Source organism: Canis aureus, chromosome 7 (assembly GCF_053574225.1).
Source record: "Canis aureus isolate CA01 chromosome 7, VMU_Caureus_v.1.0, whole genome shotgun sequence".
NCBI classification, from domain to species: domain Eukaryota; kingdom Metazoa; phylum Chordata; class Mammalia; order Carnivora; family Canidae; genus Canis; species Canis aureus.
The window spans coordinates 56,698,144-56,705,616 of NC_135617.1; positions in this window are offsets into that span (position 1 = coordinate 56,698,144).

Sequence of the window (7,473 nt, forward strand, 5' to 3'; positions counted from 1 at the left end):
TTAGAAGTTACTTGTAGCTGTGCTCTGGTTTCTCACATGGCTAATGTCATAGCCAGATAGCAGAATGGTATGGTTTTCCTGTTTCCATAGTTATTAGAACAACCCCATTACCCACAGGGCTCTGTCAGATAAGAGGAGAAATAAGAACTCTGGGAGTAACTAGGAGAGCCTGCCATGGATAAGATACAGAGCTTATTATGAGTGTGTTGCTTTCCAGTCTTGTATAGATTTATTAACTTGGATTTGGGCAGAGGCAGCCTATGCTATGTTGTGGGGAGCATTTAAATTATCTAATGTAAGATGGTTAGTAGAATCTCTACCTGGAAACTAAAATACCTTCCATCATTCTACTTGGCTAATTCACCAGGTATTTGGTAGCCACAGTGAAAGAGCTAGAAAAAGACCAAACTGTCATATTCTGTCATGCCCAGATGCAATGCACAGCATCTATTTTGAGGTAGAATTGGGAAATTCTGGCATCTTCTTATACAACCACTGAGTAATGATAAATTAGACCCTAACCTCACCAATGCAATGATCCCAAAGTATTAGCAGAGGTTAATCAGCAACTTTATTATACTTTCATGTTAATTATGCATATTTTTCAGCAATAGATTTTCTTGTTCTTAAATAGGAAATCTATCACAGCTTGAAAAGGGCAGAGATCTCTCCAAGCTACCTCATAAGAATATTTAAAGACAAAATGGAATGCAACCTTTGATTAAATGGCAATATATTAAAGCCACAAACCAATATTACTTCTCACATCTCCCTGATGCCCTTTCATTTTCTTTTTTTTTTTTTGTCCTTTCATTTTCTAAGTTTAGACCATCTAAATGTAAAAGGAATACCCCATATGCAGTCCTACTTGTGCATTCTGGTCAATGCAATGTTCATCAATGTGAAATCTCTCAGGGCTGTTGTTTCGTTATCTCTCTACAGACATCCCAGAACATGGAGCTTGGTTCAGAAAAAGAATCCCCTGACATTGACTTTGAGGCAGTGGTCTACCTAGGGAGGTACACAATCAAAAAATCTGTGAGTAACTCAGTAAAAACTCAAGTGCACTTCTTCTCAATGGAGGGAAATCTGAATTTATTTGTTTGTTCATTTACCCTAAGCAAATAGAGACAAAGTTAATAGTATCTGGCATTTTACTTAGGTCTTCTTTTCCACTGGATACCTTCACTATTATTTTTGCCTAAATTAGGATTCTGAAACATAGGTCACTTTTGGAAACGTTAGAATCAGTGAGAAGAAAACTACTCGGAAGAATCTTCGCCCATGTATAGACTAGCTCGAAAAATGAAAGTAGAAGCTGAGCACTTTATTTCCCTTTCTTTCCTAAAAGAAAAAGCCCAATTGCTTTCCTGGCAAAACAGAATGCTAATTTCCATAACAAAGAGGAACGATGAAAAGTGTGATATTATGAGACCCAGTGTCTTATCAATACAAATCTCTCTCTTTTTTTAAGATTTTATCTATTTATTCATGAGAGACGCAAAGAGAGAGACGCATAGGCAGAGGGAGAAGCAGGCTCCATGCAGGGAGCCCAATGTGGACCCGATCTGGGGACTCCAGGATCACAACCTGAGGGGAATGCAGATGCTCAACTGCTGAGCCACCCAAGAGGTCCTCAATACAAATTTCATAGCCCTACGTTGGACTCTGTGCTGAGCAGGGAATCTGCTGGAGGATCGTCTCTCCTTTCTACCCCTCCCCCCACTCACTTGTACATATGCTTGCTCTCTGTCTCAAATGAGTAAATAAATCTTTTAAAAAATAAAAATAAATCTCATAGCAGACAGGCACTTTCCCTATAAGAACAGTCTCTTTTCTAATGTTCTATGACATAGTTTCTTACTACATCTGTTCATGAAAACAGCCTCATTTCTCACTTGTAAAATAGTGCAAATACACTAATACACCACGTAAAGTTCTCTGCTTTGTCATATGGTACCTTGCGCTCTAACACCAAAGCTATGTATTGAAGAATGCTTGAAAAAGAATTTTGAACAAAAACGTCAATATCAAAAAAAATTTATCTAAAAAAGTTATATTTTCATATGTCTTCAAAGGAGGGAACCGCCTGAGTGCCCTTTTAGATCTTACTATGAAACAAATGTTCTTACAGGAGTCCTTCAGAAATTTCCAAATTAGCTGAATTTGGTACATTATCAAAATTTGTCTCTATAAGTGAAGAAAAATTATAAACTAGGCTTTTCTAACTATAATAAAAGTAAAGAAATAAATAATTTCCCATAGATTTGCACAGGTAAAAATACATTTAATAATTAATCTCATAAGCTAGTCAAGGAAAGTTACATTGCAAATAACTCCTTGTAATTTCATTATTCTTTTCATACTTTGGATACATGGAGATATAATAATTTAGTTAAATTCCTCAGGATTGCATTGTTTGATAAATCTATGATCTAAAGCCTAAAGGTAAAAACATTAAGAAAAATAACAATAAAGTTCTTAGCTGCTTACAAAAATGTCATCTCAGTTATACTTACTATAATGCCACTAGGCAAAATTACTTACAGTACTTCTGGCTATGTTGACCTTTTATTTTAACAACAACAAAAAATCTATGTCCATTAGTCATAATGGCGAACAGCTAGCATATTAAAATAGTGATAGGTGACACTGGTGGTTACTCTTTACTTCCTGGGGTCAGTTAACTGCTAGTTCTTCTAGATTGCAATCCCAAATGCTGCAAACTAGGTTATTCATAGATTCACTGTAATTTCCTATTAATATTAAGTGCTCTACAGAATATTATAATTTTTCATCTTCTTCATCTAATATCAGTGAGATATTTGCACTTCCTATCCTTTAAAAAAAAGATTTTATTAATTTATTTGACAGAGAGAGAGAGCATGAGTGGAGGAGTGGCAGATGGAGAGGGAGAAGCAGACTCCCCGCTGAGTAGGCACCCCAATATGGGGCTCCATCCCAGGACCCTAGGATCATGACATGAGCTAACCTGAGCCTAAGACAGACACTTAACTGACTGAGCCACCCAGGTGCCTCTGGGCTTCCTATCCTTTAAGGAAAGATTCCTCTAGGCTACCATCAAACTTCTTAATCCTAATATCTCATGACATCACCTTGTAACATAAAAACCTATACTTCTTTAGTCTTTTATTGAATCACAACTTCTAAAAATTATAAATTTTATCCTTTTAAAATGTATGAGTAAGTGCATTTTAAAAATATTATGATAATATATATCATTATTTCTACATGGTTAAGATAAGGCATTCTGAAGCAAATACAAAATACCTTGGCATTTCTGAAACATATTTTTTTGAATCTCTAAGTTCACAAATATCTATAACATATGAATTAGTAATGTGTTAGTACAATATGACGATGGCCCTTTAAGAACCCTAATAAATGAATTAATTCATGTCTAAGGCAATTTATAATCAGTTCAAAAAAATTTCTGCCTACGACTTCTCACTGCATTATATTGTATTACTATAAGAACATAAATTGTAAAGGTGCTTGAACCAACAATTTTCTTATCATGTGAGAGCTACAGGGATGAAGACAATAATAAATAGGTTGGTGTCTCTCAAGCAGCACACAGGCTCCCACACAAAGTACATCCCCTATCGTGTATGCATGTGATACAGTTCCAAGTCTGAGCAAAATTATTCATGAGCTATTAGCACCACGTCTAAGTCATTAAAACCAAGAATGTTAAATCTTTGAATATCCAAGTTCACTGTGTATTCTGATGAATAATGTGGTGCAACTACAAGGAATACATAGATAATAAACCGGGATTTAAGTGAACTTGATGCCAAAATTATGCTGAAACAATTTAATAATCCACAATCCACTTTAGAAACCTATCATTTCAGACTTACTTCATTATTGACATTATTTGCATGACCAATTACAGAACTCTAATTTTATTATATGTACCTTTTTATATTTTTTAAAACCAAAAGTGCCCAGAATTTTGTGTAGAAACGTTTGAGTTCACTCAATAGCCATTTTCCTATCTCAATTTAACATTACAGTCATTAATTTATCTTGCTTTATTCCTTTGCTTAAATATGTTCACTCTTTCTCATTTTTAAAATAATTTTTTAGAGTAACTAAAACCTATTTTTCCTCTAGGTAAGAATGAGTATGGCTAGAAAGGAGTGAAACAAGAACTTCCCAAAATTAAGTTGGGCAGGTGAACATATTAACAAGCACTGAAGTTTGGAAAAAGTATTACTCATTGTTATTTACGTGGGCAGCAAGCTGGAATTTCCTACTGCTTTTAATAATGGCAATTGACATGGAAAACGATACACAATATAGGTCCTTCTGCTGAGCAGACACTCACAAGTAGCTATTCAATGAAATAAATTAAGGAAGCCTCCTGCCTCTGACTTGTCTGCCTATGACCTAATGAAAAATGAGTTATTCACAGTCCCAATCAGTGAGACCTATATTTGGATGTTTTCCTTGTTGTTTTGTTTTATTTTATTTTCTGGAATTCTTTTTTATAGCCAATTACACAGGAATAAGGCCCCTTATACAAAAAAAAAAAAAAATCAGCTATGTTGAAGCTAACTGTCCTTTCCAATAAACTGAAAGGCTAAAACATCTAGACCGTGAAACAAAAGGGAATGTGATTTGACATGGAAAAAATACCAAAGGGCAGTGATGATTTAAAAAAAAAAAAAAAAAAAAAAAAAGAGGTAAAAAAAATCAGAGCTATTTTTTAAGGATTTTATTTATTTTTTAGAGAGAGGGACAATGCATGCATGAATGAGGGGAGGGCCAGGGGGAGAGATAATCTCAAGCAGACTCTGCTCTGAGCATAGAGCCTATGTGGGGCTCGATCTCACCACCCTAAGGTCATGACCTGACCTGAAATCAAGAGTCAGATGTTTAACTGACTGACCCACCCAGGCATTCCAAATGCAAAACTTTTGAAGAAGAAAACAAACAACTAAACTAAAAGGCTTGGTTTTATTTGTTTGTTTTTTTAGTTCATTTAATTATTTTGTGGGTCTTTTTATAATAAACATGTTGAAAGGGGTCAGAAAAATGTTGGCATATCTAAATCTCCAAAAGTTAATGTTGGCTGTTAACTCGAAATAGAACCAGAAATTCAGTTGTATTTTAGGATTAAGCTTTACTCTGGATAGGTTTCTGGAGCACCTCTAGATTGCCTAGGATTATATTCATTTATTCAGCAAATACTTAGAAGTTACCTATCTCTATCTCTGTGCTAGGCTCAGAGAAAAATACCAATGTCCATACCCCTGCCTTTGAGGCACCTAAAATATGTTGAGGAGACTTCTGCCTGGGATATTCAAGAAAGGCATCATGCAATAATTCACACTGATGCTTGGATAAATTCTGATAGGCACAGAGAGTCTGGGAGAATATGGAATACACAAGGACACACAGACCACAAAGCAGGTTGTCTGGGTGAAGACTACTGAAGACAAGATCATTGGAACTCAGAGGAGAGTGGTTATTCTATCCAGTGACTATTAGAAGTAAGGATCACCAGGATGGAATTTGGAAATGGGTTCATGAATAGAAAGCTTGTCTTGAGATATATTCTTGGGTTTGAGTGCAGTGAAAGGTTCACACAGTATGAACACCACAGCCCCCTTCTCTGTTTTGCCTGTTAAAGTCAAGGATCAGAAAATTCAGCATCTACATTTCTAATCTTTATTGCTTAGAATATAGTGTTTGCAAGAGCCAGTTTAGGGCATGAGTTTGATTCTCCTGATAGTGGAACATCCATATTCTGTCATAGATGCCTGTGGCCACCTGCTCACCTCAGAAACACCTGATGTCCTTCAATGTGCAAGAATGAGAGAGGGACAGGGATCAGAGAGAATCCAAACCTTCTAGAAAAACAACTCAAACTAATACACTCAAACTAAAAATCTCTGTCAAAATTATTAGTTTTATTCACCAAACAGCTGCCTTATAGGGTAGATATTGTTATCCCTGCCTTTATTATTTTATAGATTATTTTAAGAAAGAAAATACTGTAAACATGTACTATGTCCCCCTGGTACAGTATATCATCTTTTCATCCTAAATCAGGCTTAAGAAAATGCCTGTACAGAGTTGTACAAATGCAAATTCTATGTGATGAGAAGAACTGCATAGATTTTTCTCCTCTCATCTGCCCTTTTCTAAAAGCAAAATTTAAGACAATGCTTTGTCACAATGCTTAAAACTATTTTTAAGTCATAAGCTTAAGATTCACTTCTACTTTGGAGATGATAGTAAAGTGTAATATGTGTACATAATTTTAAACTGATCAATTTATATACTAACCTTTTCTTTTTTTATAATTAGTATCTTGATTATAATAATGATTGGTGCTCCCAAAAAATTAGCAAGTAGGATTAATATATTTTAACTTTTAAACCTGAAATAAGCATTTCCTAATAATATTGTTTAGAGTTAAAGATAAGGTTGGAATTGGTCTGGGGAAGCCACATTTTGGATCTAATTGAAGAGTTCATCTGCTCACAGAGTTAAGATGGGCATAAATCTATCAACCAAATAGCCATAGGAGACTGTCAATATACACATTCCAAACGACATTTTGGGTAATCCCAGAGTTAGCAGAGCCTTTGGTCCTCAAATTTGCTGCATATAAGAGTGACCTTGAGATTTTTTTTTTTTTAATTTCAATGCACAGACTACTTGCCAAGCAAATTCAGTATCTCTACCAGTGGGACTCAGGTCTCAATATTTTTGTACATTCCCTTAGTGATTTCAATGTGTGGCTAAATTTGAAACATGGTGGCTTAGGCCACCATGTTAACAAATTTAATCAGATAAATGCTGATAAACCCCTTATATTGAGTGAAGACATAAAAGCCCCAAGACATAGGCAACTATGATATCCATGACTAGAATACAAGTAACAGCTTGTAAAGAATCCCACAGAGGGTACTGAGAGGGCAGATAGATTATTTTCACTAGAGCCAAACCTGGCAGAAATACATGCTATTTAAGATAGCACTTAAGGTGGAGTTAGGTTTTTGACCTGAGCATCCATGTAGTGTGCATAGCCTAGGCAAAGTCATTAAGAAACAAAAGCATAGACTGTGTATCTGGATTAATGAACTCGATTTACTTTGAGTCCATGTTTCCAGTAGAGGATTTGAATTTGCATAAGCAGAAAGTTTAGTAGAGGAACCCACAAATGTCATACTGAAGAATTCATATTTAATTTGATGGACTTTTGAATTACCCTATTTATTATTAGAGGTGGGATTTAGAAATATTAGTCTACAATGATATGATAGAGGTAGATTGGAGATGAGAAACCTGGACCAAAGAAAGGGTTAGGAAGATGATACAGTCACCAAGAAAAAAGGTAATAATGACATGAAATAGGGTTGTAGCACTGAAGACAAAAAAAGACAAAAAGAATTCAGTTATTTCCGTGGCACACAAATCTACATCCATAATGTA